This window comes from Tauraco erythrolophus, chromosome 24 (genome assembly GCF_009769465.1).
Source record: "Tauraco erythrolophus isolate bTauEry1 chromosome 24, bTauEry1.pri, whole genome shotgun sequence".
NCBI classification, from domain to species: Eukaryota; Metazoa; Chordata; class Aves; order Musophagiformes; family Musophagidae; genus Tauraco; species Tauraco erythrolophus.
The window spans coordinates 7025030-7037873 of NC_141488.1; positions in this window are offsets into that span (position 1 = coordinate 7025030).

The window sequence follows — 12844 nt, forward strand, 5'->3', positions numbered from 1 at the left end:
GGGCACTGGTGTTCCTCCCCCCTCGGAGTGGGCTGGCGGGTGCAAAGGTGCCCTCCGCGTTACCGTTCGCTTGTTAATAGCAGCAAAGCCACCAGATGGTGCTCGAGAACGCGCACCTGCCTGGCGGAGGTGCGGCCCGGCACGGCGCGGGTGCGCGCACCGCGCCCGGAGGCTACGGGTATGGGCGGCCCCGGCCCGGCGGGGCCAGGGGGCTCACGGCTGAGCTGTGCCCGCCGAGGGGGAGCAGGAGGAGAACTGGGCACCCTGGAGGTGCCACGCTGCCGCTCTCCCTCCCCAGCTCCGGGCTCAGCTCCCCCCGGCACAGCGTTGTCGGCCACTGGTGATGGGCTGTTAGCATGCTGAGACATGCGAGGTTGAACTGGGAGGCACCAGACTGGCTTTAATGCTTCTTTTCCGATTTCCAGTTAAGATTTTAAAAAAAAAATTTTTACCATGAGAGTGGTAGAACACTGGAACAGGTTGCCCAGAGAGGTGGTGGATGCTTCATCCCTGGAGACGTTCAAGGCCGGGTTGGATGAGGCCCTGAGCAACCTGATCTAGTTGGAGATATCCCTGTTCCTTGCAGGGGGGTTGGACTAGATGACCTTTGAAGGTCCCTTCCAGCCCTAACGATTCTATGATTCTATGATTTTAGATTTATTTTATTTTTTTTCCTGGATTGCGAACGACTCGGGAAGGAGAAGCGATGGAGGGAGATGTCAGTAGCCTTGTTTTCATCCACCGGGCTAAGGTTGGGGTTTTTTGTAGCAAAAGTACAAGTGCCCATGGGCTCTCCTCGCTCCCGAATTGCTGGGGGCGAAGGGCAAAAACTTTACCTGCTCTGCAGGTCGATGGGGATTTGTGCCGAAGTTGCCGGGGCTGGCCGTGCCCCACACTCCGGATTTACGGTGGCAGATCAGAGAGCAGCTGCCCTTCTGCCCTGTGTCACGGCTTGGTAAAGGCAGCCTGGCACCTGGTGACATTTTCCCATCCTGACAGCTCATCTCTTTGAGCTGCGTTGCCAGACTGAGAAGTCTCTTTTTTTTTTTTTCCCCCCCTCTCATTTCCAGCACAAGAAGGGAGATGCGAGCCTGCTCCATCCGCTCCCTTAATGTGTGAATTAAGCACAGAGGGAGAGGAAAGACGTACAAACATCTGTCCTGTTGCTCTGCCTTTGCTGCGGAGATGCTCAGGCTGTGAGACGGGGTATTGATGCTGCCGTGCTCTGTGTGCGTTTGGGACACATGGGGCTGAAATTACTGTGGCTGCAAATAAAGCCTCTGATGTCATGATTAAGGATGAAGCAACTACTCACTCTCTTTTCTTCCCATGCTCACTTGCTTTCCAGACCGTCAACATTCACTGTTTGAAGCTCTGTTTAAGAAGGGGAAGAGAAAAATAAAAACTTCTGCTTGTATGGCAGGCTGCCCTGGCACTTGTGGTGGTGCTGGGCAGTGGCAGGGTGGTGGGATAACGTCTGACTTGTGCAATAAATTCACACTGCCGGAGAGGTACAGGGCAAAAGATCACTGGAACAGGTTGCCCAGAGAGGTGGTGGATGCTCCATCCCTGGAGACGTTCAAGGCCAGGTTGGACAAGGCCCTGAGCAACCTGATCTAGTTGGAGATATCCCTGTTCCTTGCAGGGGGGTTGGACTAGATGACCTTTGAAGGTCCCTTCCCGCCCCAACCATTCTATGATTCTATGATGTGTCTGGTTTTGCACCTCTGAGCTGTATATATATGTGCATACATACATACCTATGTTAAAAAAAAAAAACATATATAAGGTCTGTGGGTGTACCAGAGCTCTGAGGCTTTGCGCATGCTTGTAAATGTTGACACATAGAGGAAATTGTGATGGTAGGAATCTGTGAGAGCACTTACCCTACAGGCAATGCTCCAGAAGAAAAAGAAAGAGTCTTATCCTTTCTGAGACATGTCGTGGCACAAGGAGACTTGAGGGAGGGATTCTCAGAAGCTATTTCTGGTATTTTGTGCTTTGATTTGCTGCCTTTGTGGAGATCAAATCATTTAACTGTGATAGTCTACCAGGCAGCAACAGTTTTGTTTAGTCCTGCCATTTTGGTTCATATCTTTCTAAACCACATCCTCCGAGGGGAAATATTAACTTGTCTAGACCAAGGTAGAGTATATTGGCTAGTTCATCTCCCAGGAAGGTTCGTGCTTTCCATCGGCAGAGCTCAGAGATGGACATAGCGTGTGTGGATTTAGGGAGGCTGTTAAAATTCATCTGCTTGGTTTCATGCAGTCAATGCCTTTAGCGATGAGCCGAAGAGGCACAGATTCGGAAATACCTGCTCCTACCAATTTCATCTCCTCTAGACAGTGCGATTACCCACAGTGCATTTCCCATGAGTGCACTGAAATACATTTAAAGTTGCCTTCTGACACTCTGGATAGCTTATCTTGTAGCTCTTGTAGGCTGAGTATATTCTACAAGCTGGAAGCTGCTTGCACCTCTTCGCTCACCTGAAGTGCTTGCTCCCTTTCCTCTTTATTTATGGAATTTGTGTCTCCCTCCATCCCTCCCCAGACCAAGAGCTTGATACAGTCTCCTTCTCACTAAAGCACAGTTCTTTTGCTGTGATAGAGCCTCTGTGGAGATACAAAATTACCAAATACTTTTACTTTTTAAGGGAGGTGAGGTGGGAAAGAAGAAACTTTTAATTTAAAAAGGGGCATGTGGTAGTTTTTTCAGGATTTTTTTCATAACAAAACCCGTCAAACTTCTATCAATGTGTATTATTTGTAGGGAAAAACAATTTTTTCACTGAAACGGATGAGCACAACACTATCAGTCAGTGGAGAGGCAACTTTTGTGTCTCGGCTCAGGAAGGAGCAAGGCTGAACTCCGCCGGGATGTGTTACGTCTGCCAGGCGAGCTGTGCCTGGAAAGGAAAGGCTGTTGACAAGCGTGAGAGGAGTACCTGGCTGATGGGCCCCTGGATGCTCCCTGCTTCCTGTCTCGTGCACCTTCCTCTCCCTTTCCCTAACAGTGGCTTATTTTGACCATTTCACCCGATTTTTGGAGCTGATCGCTGTTAAATCTCGCTGCCTCAGGTACAGCAGAGCAGCACCCACCAAACAGAGATGATGGTCTCAGCTGTGTAACCAGTGGCCTTTCCATCTCTGCCAGTATATTCTGCTTGCAGCAAAGCCTCTTGTCATTACTTTTATAGGAAGCTTTCAGTGGCCTAATTTGCTATTCATATACATCTGTTCCACTGGAGTCTGTCATCAATCTCCTGGTAGGTTTAAGTTTTCCCTCTTATATTTGCTGCATGGCCAGTCATCAAAGAGACAACTAAATGAATACTGATACAAAACAAATAGTAGGTTCCAGGGTTACCTGATAATTGGTTTCTTGCTAAAATATATATGATGGGCCTTTCTCTTGGTTAAGGGAAATAATATATTGAGCATGCGGTAGGTCCCTCCAGCCCCATCAGAATGCAGAGCTTGGAGACAAGCACAGTTCTGGTCCTCCCTGGTCCCACTGTGTGTCAAGGAGGATGCAGTGGGCTGTGCTTCTAGAGAAGGGACTGCCTTGGCTTTGCCCTGTGCACCCTCAGCTTTCCCAGTTATTGTTACAATCTGAAGTACTATATACTCATCTTCTAGAAATGCGATGGCCATTAGCCAGGGCTGCGAGCAAAGCTGTAAATGTTCTGCTGGGACTGCAGCATATGGGTAGAAAGGGGCATTTTTAAGGCTCTTCCTGAAGTAAGATGGAAAATAAAAAGATATTTTTGTCACAGGGCCAGACCCTGAGTAAGCGTAATTTGGCTCTGACGGCTTCAGGGGAACAGTGCCAGTTTATACAGCTGAAGACCCATCTATGATATTAAGAAAAAACAAACCTCATTTATTCTGTGTCCTCGTTGGCATCACAATCCAACTATTAAAAAAAAATGAAAACATAACAGACCAGTCCTGCAATCTTGAAGCCAGCATACATCAAGACAGTTAAAACGAACAAAAGCGATTCTTTGTTTTCTCTTTTTTTCTCTTTTTTTGCCTTGAGGGATTCTATTCCCATGGCTCCTTTGCAAACACAAGGGTCAGAGAGCTTTTCTGCTGCAGGAGTCCAAAAGCAGGTGGAGAGGAAAGGCTTTCTGAAAAAAAAAGCATCACGTTGTGAGATTCAGAGTTTTCGCAGGGAACAAGGCAGAAGCAGAACTTCTCTGGCAGCCCCTTCTCCCGCTTCCACCCCCAGTCTGTCACGTCCTGATCCCAAACTTGTGCTGCTGGAGCTTTATTAGTGCAGAGCAGCTTACACCGGGCAGTGCCGTGTTGGCAAGGTCGTTCATGAGTGTTTTGACTTACCAGGTGGAGAGAAGTTCTGGCCGTGGGTCGCTCGAAAGGACGTGCCGACAGTGACGGTCGGTTTGCCGTTGTGCCGGGATGAGCGCAGGGTGCTTCAGGGGTGCACTGCCTTCTTCTGCTGGGGCTTCATGAGGAGGTAGAGTGATGGCCTGGCAGAGGTGTCTAGAAACAGCGTGTGGTTTAACGTGACTGGTGGGATTGTATTTTCACAGGCTGCTGCTTTCTCCAAGTATTTTGTTCCTGCAGGACTTTCCGTCTTGCTGATAAATGCCTCTGGGCTCCAACCCTTGGGCAATTGTGAGATGGAAGCAATAATTCTCCTCCCTTTCACAAGGGGCTTTTGTCTTGGAATTAATTGTTATTTGTCAAGTGCTTTTAATATTGTCAGATGAAACCTGCTAGAACGTTCTTCTCTATTTTTTTTTTTTCCCCTCACTCGCTTCAACACGAGGAGAGCGAGTGAGTCAAACACTTGTCAGACTCCAAGTGAGAACACAGGGCTCAGCTGGACAGGCGTGTAACCAAACACTGATAGAAAAGCCATACACAGGCACACAAAATTTGCTTTTACCCCCTGTCTGCTCAGTAACAGTTAATTTACAGCTTACTCCTAAATGGTGAATTTTAATACCGTTTTCTTTCAAAAGTGTTACATATAAATTTGCTGTACTCAGTGTAAAAGTGGCTGCAGGCACAGAAATCATTATTGCTGGGCTCACTGCTAAAGACTGATACATTTAGAGAGAAAATATATATTCTCTCCGAAGTGGAAACTCAGATTGTAAATTAAATTTGTCAATAAATATGGAAATGGTTTCCATTTTCCTCTTCTACCTAACTCTGCTGAGGTTGGTTGTTCTGGTACTACGTCACGAGTGTGGCAAGAGAAATTACCAGTTCCTGCCCTGTCTGCCGCTGACAGGCTCCCAGTGCCGAGAGATCTATTGTCACAGCTTTAGGTCAGCGAGTTAATTGTACGTTCATCAGCAGTAGCAACAGTACAGATTCTTTGGGAACAGTCTGGAAGAAGGTAATTGGATTTAAGGAACTCAGAAAGACGTTATGGACAGCTTATCTTCCTAGAAACGTGTGGATGATGGAGTAAGCAACACACAAGCATCAGGCTTTGGTCCATGCAAGCACTCATACGAAAAATGAGCCTCAGGTGAAATTTAATATTCTGATGCCTGGAGAGAAGGTTCCCATTTTAGCACTAATGGTCTCTGAGCTCCAATCCTGTGCTTCTGTTCCTCAGGTACGCTGCGTGCCGGTAGTGTTACCCGTCCTTTGTGTTGCAGAGGTGCAATTCGAGGTGGAAGTGATGAAGAAAGAATTGTCATGGTTTGGGATTTTCCGATCTGCATACGGACTTGTAAAGCGTTCTTCTAGCCCTGGAGAGACAGTTCCTTGCTCAGTCTAAACCAGAACAGTGGCACTGGGGTGCATGGATCTATCCTGTGTTCTTTCAGCTCGTGGTTTTGGCCTTAAGTGTCTCTTGGATGAAAGGCTTTGCATGTCAGTGTTTGCAAAGTAGTCTGTCCAGACAACTACCTGCTGGTATTGGAAGTTGGATTTAAGGAAAGCTGACTTCAAGAGAGAGAAAGACAGGAAGAAGGTGCACTCTGAGACATAAAACTGAGTAGTAAGATATGCCTTAGACCCTCAGGTCCTCCCAGGGAGACCGAACAAACTCAAAACTATCAAAAATGTGATGAAAGCACATCACTTTGACAAATGGAAAAAATCACCCCAGTATCAGAATAGAGATACAATTTCGTTTTATCACCCAGCAGTCATTAGCCTGGAGAGCAGAGATCTGAGCCTGGGATGCCATTTGCCCTGCCTGGGAACTCGCTGCAATCCCATCAATCCTGACAGAGGTGGCTCAATTCTTTTTGGTTTAGTGAAGTGGGTTTTTTTTATTATTTATTTCTTGGTTCATGAAAATGCTCCTTTGTCTGCCTGGCATAGTTGTCCTCCCATTTAATATGTGTCTGTGTTTAAGGTGAGTGGTGGATCTGTTTCACATGATGTTTGCATGGTCTTTGTGCAGGTGGAAGGGCTTCAGGAGGCTGTGCTCTGCTCTTCTCTCTCCAGGTCATCTCCTGTCTGATTTTGGGGTGCTCTGGCTGGTGCTGCGTTAGCCACAGATCACTGGGGCAGGACCAGTGCAGGATGGAGCCTGTGGCAGGGTGGGTGGTGGCTGGTGGCTCTGTGACACGGGTGCTGTGTTGAGGTGCAGAGGATGGTGAGGGCTCGTTTGCTGTGAGCTGCCCGTCTGACAGTAGCAGGCTGGCAGTTGACATGGTGACGGACACTTACACTTGTTTTGCTGTTGCTACACTCCTTTGCAGTGTTCCCGAGAGGTCGAGGAGTGGTTCTGGGACACTTGGGTGTCGTTACTGCCTTTGGCTTTGTGGCTCACGCTGTCTCCCTCTCCAGACATCTCAGGATCCTCCAGCTGCTCAGCACTTCTGCAATCTTCATCAAACCACTTTTACAGCTGACCCCAATTACTTGCTTTTGAATCTCCCCCCACCCCAAAAACCTTCCATGCCTCCTGCCAGGAGCCCATCTCTGCCTCACAGATCCAGCCCTTTTCTTTCCCACTTGTCTACAATTCATTGTCTATCTTCTCTTGGGCCAAGGAATGTAGTTTTTTTTAGGGCCAGAGCCAAACTCATTTCAAGTCTCTGAAAGTCACCTCCTGACGTCAGTGAGGCTGAGTCAAATCTGATGTAACTTCACAGGTCGGTGATGGATCTCCAGCCCTTGCAGCGCTTAGCTGGGTGAGTGCTCTGAGCCAGAAAGGAGCTACATCAAGAGAGCTGGTTCCTTGGGAAAACAAAACCAATTTCTTTTCCCTGCCATGCTGCTGCCACCAGCCAGGGTGTGAGCTGGCCTCCTTCTACCTACTTGAAAAGTTTGGGGTTTTTTTTCCCTCTCTCGGTGCTCTCAAATACACTGTTAATTGTAAAGAGCTGTGTGCCAAAGTCCAGGCTTTGGCTGAGAGTTGAAACACCAAGAGTTAAACCCAAGCCTTGTAGAAGGCTCTGCTTTATCAGAGAAGTGTCAGGCTTCCCCCGGCTGTGACTGCTATCAGTAATTAGCACACCCTACAGAGCCTGCTGCTCAACAGTCCACATGCTCAGTGCTGCTTTGTCATCAAAGTACAGTAGCTTGTAACTAATTACATCCCAGCTTTATCTGGACCAGTTCTTCCTTTTAAATACACTTAATAACTCTGCCTTTGAAGGTTCTAGGCATAAAAATAACCACTTCAAATAATCTCCTGAAGACACATGCCACGTTAGGTATAGAGCTGAAGTAGGCACCTTGGATTATCTGAGCAAAAACAAGAGCCCTGGGCCCCTGCTGGGACGTGGATGGAGAGCTGCAGTTGTGGTGAGCTGCTTGGGTGTTGGAGAGGAAGGCTGGAGAGCCAAAGTTCATGTTTTACAGGAGTCCTGTGCATATATTGTCATAAAGATGTGAGGAAGGAAAAGTGGACTGTGCCAAAAAAAAGCTGTGATTTGACTGGGCAGCGACTGACCTGAACGGAAAGACTAACAATGTAAGGGCTAAAATTCAGCGTTAGTCCCAAGTCCTCCTCCATGACCTGAAGACCATCCATTTCTCTTCCTAAATCATGTTTAAACATTTCCAGTTATACTGGATTCACAACACTGTCCTTTGTCATCCTCTCCCTGTCAAAAGAAAGACCAAAGAAAACATTTTATTTTCCTGATCTTGGAAGTTCCTGTGGAATGGGAAACACCTTTGCAGAAGGAAGGGCTGCTTAGCACAGTGTGGAAACCAGGTTGGAAGTTGGTGGTGAGACCAGGATTCATGGACCTGGTCCCTGTAAGAGTGAGTCTCCACGGGTTTGTTTAAAGACTATGTGCTGGTCACTGAAGCTGGTGCTGTGAAGTCTGGGTGATGAGGTGCTAAAATATCCCATGGGGCACGATCGATTTTTGTTATAGCTGCGTATTTTTGGTGTGTATTTTTTATTATTACTTAATTTCCTGTTGTATGGTGAGACCATAAAGTCCAGTGATGCTTGGGATAGATGGCAACGTGCCAGCCTACGGCAGCAGGTTCTGTGTCGCTGTGAGTTAGGGAAAAGGCAGAAAATTCAGAAGTGATCCCTGAAAGTACCTTGACAGGAGGGAGGAACGGAGCAGAAAGGGGCTCGTGGCTCCTCATCCGAAAGCGAGCCGGACAAAAGGAGCAGCTAGGGCAGGGAAAACGTCCCGACTGCACAGCGCCGAGGAGGAAATCAACTTGATGAGGTAGCAGAAGGGGAAGAGATTATGGCACTTTTAAATTAAGGGAGTTAGGGGATTCCTGGAGGGAAGAGGCTGGGAGTTGGAAAGGAATGCATTATGGAGAGGCTGAGTGCACTGGTGAATCCCCTCCATCGTCTGGGTCCGTTACACCCGTGTCTTACAACACCCTGAAAACGCAGAGGGGATCATTGGGTGCTGGTGACAGCCTGTTTGTCTGATCTCCAATGACCTTTAGCAAAGGAGGCTCTGGAGGTGATATGAATATTTCGGATTTCCCCTCCCACCACCCCTCGGGTTGCAGTTAGGGGTGTCCGTGGGGTCCCGACTGGTGTTCAGGCTCATTCATGGGATCGAGGGGCAGGTGGGTTTAAGGGCACTGGTGGTTGTCAGACTGGCAGTGGTGTTTTCTGTCGTTTGAGCAAACACACAAAGGAGAGCAGAGCTGCACGTGTGATGGGGAGAGACGGCGTGCAAAGACTTCAGTTTCCAGGGCCCTGTTTTCTGTTCGTTTGGAGTAAATTCAGGATCAGCCCCAGAACTGAAGCAAGTGTCCTCATCTGTGGTGTGAACTGGGAGCAGCTTTAACAGAGCTGTCGTGGATTTAGTCTGGCCTAACCCTGCAAGAGTCACTCAGCATTTATGTTTTAACTCAGCTCTGCCAGTCTCAACTGTTTCCAAAAGGCTTCTTTAGCTTTACTGTATAATATTTTTCAGCTATTTTGAGTGTGATTAATGGATATTGATAGGGGAAACAACATGAGTAAATTCAATGCTTGTGATAAATCCAAAAGCCAACACAAGGCAGGGCTGAGCACGCGTTCCCCCATCCAGCTGTGCTGACGTTCCTCTCTCCTTACTGCAATTCCTGCTCTGCCAGGTTTGTGCCAGGGCACCAGCCCTGCAGAGCCCAGTCTCAAGGGTACTCTGCTGTGGTCCTTCAAGCCTATTAATCTGTGACCATTCTGCAACTCCTTCTTGGCTGTGAGGGTGGCAATGCCACTGCTGCAGCCTCGTGCTACGTGAGCAAGGGGAGGTGACCATGTCTCATGGGCTTCCCACCACAGCTTCCCCTCAATGCCTCTTTGATCATGGGACTTCTCACCTACATCAAACCCTAAATTCTGCAGAGGGATTCTTCAGGGGCTCCAGACCCAAGCTGTCGTCAGATCTGCTCCCCCAGAATAATCCTATGCCTTGCACCTTTGTCTGCTTTATCACAGAAGTGGGAGAAGGCAGTAAAACGTGTTGGTTTTCAGCTTTAGACAGAGTTGACGATTTGCACAGTTTGCAACTTGCCACAAAAAAAAACAAAGATTGTTTTGTCAACACTCACGTCTGGTGGCTCATTCAGCTATACCAGGACACAATTAATTATTTGAGTCTGCTGTCTATCAGTCAGAGCACTGTAAAGAAAAGTTTTGGGAGGCATTGTTTGTTTAATCTATAGTGGCTTTTGTTTGCCTCAAAACGATGGATATCTTTTCTATTTTTTTCCCCCTTTTTCTTATCTTACCCCTTTCTAAAGCTCTAATTCCTGTAATCCAAACAGTCTCTTTTCTCTCATTGCTGCTGATCAGTTATCCACCAGAGATTAAATTATTTCAGACGGAAGGGCAGCAATAAATGCCCTGCAGCTGTGGGCCAGGGCTGGGGGGCAAAGCCTGGTGGGGGGGGGGTCGCTCAAGGCTGGGGCTTATCCTGCTCTTCGTCAGCACTTAACGGGGATCCTGCGGGTGGGGAGTGAGTGGGACTGAGTCAGTGGATAAAGCCCTTCCAGGTGTGATTCAGCCCTGAGTCACTGTCTGTGTCTCTCTGCTGACTACAGCCATGGCCAAGGGTGACTAAACTGCCCAACTGGATGCCTACGGGCTGGAACTGGCACCTGGACCTCAGTGTCTCCCCTCCAGGGAGGGGGCTGCATCCTGCCAGAGTGCGCAGTCCTGTGCCAAGGGTGTAACGGGCAGCAGTGTTAAGGGGTGAAGCTAAGATGAAGCTGTGTTGTGAGTTGCTGAAGGGCTGGCAATGCTGGGGAAGGCTGCCCACCATCATGCAGCCCTCAAGGTGGTACCTCCTGCGGTGCTGGGTGGCCTTGTCCCAGCAGATCTCCTGTCCTTCTCCACAGTGGTGGAGGGAAGATGCAGCACAGGGGCTGGAGCACTTGCAGGCTCTTGCCAGACCTTCTCCACTCTTGCCAGACCTTCTCCACTCTTGCCAGACCTTCTCCACTCTTGCCTGCAGACCATGGGAAAACCATCCCCACACCACGGCACAGGTTCCTCCAAAAGGAACGTCTTTACCCGCTGGGGCTCTGTGGCCACCGTGGTGTTTGCAAAGCACTTTAGAAGCTGTGGAAGTGCCAAGTATCCTTGTGACTGCTGTTAGAAACACTGCAGGTCGCACAGACAGGTAGGGTTCAGGTCGGGAGAGCTTTGACTTTGGCTGTGTTCTCCAGCTGGCAGCAGCTATGGAGGAAACATGTTTTGTTACAATTTCTAAGGACCTCTAATAGTTTTGTTAGACCTTGGGGAACAGAGGTCTAAGGTCAGCAGCAAGTTGCTGTAGCCAGTGCTGCAGGACTGATTTTATCACGAGAAAAATGACTGTTTGTTTAGCCTAGGGGAGAGTTGGGAAAAACATTTCCAGGGGGAGAGGAAGTGTTTGTGAGCGTTGGCTCGCTCTGAAAGCGGGGTCTGCAGCTCCCCGTTACCGACTGCCCACGGGGCTGGAGAGCAACACATGCTCCTTTCCAGAAGTTTCTTGGAAAGAGATCCTCTTGCGCTTGGCAGAGCGGGGCCGGTGGGACCGTGGCTTCCCTGGGATCGCCGAGGATGGTGTTTCGGTGTGTGTCGCTGGGTGTCCCCCTCCCCAAATCCAGTCCCCGTCTGCTGCAGGCGCTGGGCTGCGTCAGTGCCGAGAGCAGCAAAAAGCCATTGGGGGACTTTCACTTTCTCCATCTTCTTTGCTTTTGGGGCTGACTCAAGGACAGGTCACCCCTCAGTCACACCTAAGGTCCTGCAGTAAACTGAAGCTGTTAAAATTATAGTAGAACCACCCCACGCAAGGCGTGTTTTCCAAACCTTTGTCTGGCTTTGGAGTCAATTGCACAATTCCCAAGTGTTTGGCTTCCAAAACCTTAATGTCAAGTCTTGGAAGTTTAACTAATCATCTGCATACAGATTTTGCTTAGCTCAGGTCTTTATTTTCTCCTTTGATTGTTTGCAATACAGCCTTCTATGCAGGATATTAATTTCATTTCTAACCAGCTGCTTTTATCCTTGAGACTTGAATGCCAGGAACCTTGTGGCAAACGGGGTGGCCACAGGCTGGGAATAGTCAGCAGGTGAGTTCAAAGGCAGTAAAAACATTTCATCTGTTCAAAGACAGCTGTAGTCCCAACTACTGATTTATTTTATTTTTTTTTAGTGGTTCTCCTAAAGACCAATAATAATTAATAAAAGTTAAAAAATAACTTTCTTACAGCATTTGAAGGATTTCAGTTCAGGTTGCTGAGGAGGTAAATATCTCTTGCACCCTCCCTGGCAGTAAGTACTGGAAAACTTCATGGATAATGTGGTATTTCCTGTGCTGACTCAGAGCCGTGGTCAGGGTGTTTTCTGTCTCTCTGGGCCAATTGGGATTGTTGCTTCAGAGGTAAAAAGTGGGACTTCTCAGGGAAAAGTGAGCTCATCTAATTCAGTGTTCGCCCTGACGCCGACTAAGGTGCTGTAGGAGTCAGGGGTGGTGGAGTCACCCGCTCAAGGAGGTCTTGCTGGAAGTCCTTGTAATTAGAGCATCTTTTCAACACCAAAATACAAAGTTTGCTATCCTGTCCCAAACTTTTATTGTTACTAACTGTAACTCTGGCTATTCTTGTTCTCTGTACAAATATTCAAACCCAGTTAAATCTGTTTGTGCTTAGGAAGATTGTATTCTGAACTGGAAGGCAGGGCTTTGCGTTCCAGAGCACTCTGCTGCACAGGGTGGCTGATTTTTCTGGGATGCCATGACACAGCTGCTGTGGCAATACAAGGATTTGAGCAGAGAGTTTCACAGCTGTTTAAAGGACTTTGATTTTTTTTTTTTTTTTTTAATTCTTTATTCAGGTATCTAGCATTGAAGATCTGAAATATGACACAGCTTTGCAAGTCTGTGTCCTTGGTAGGCTTTCTGTTCCACAAAGTTTAACAAGCTGTTTTATGAGAG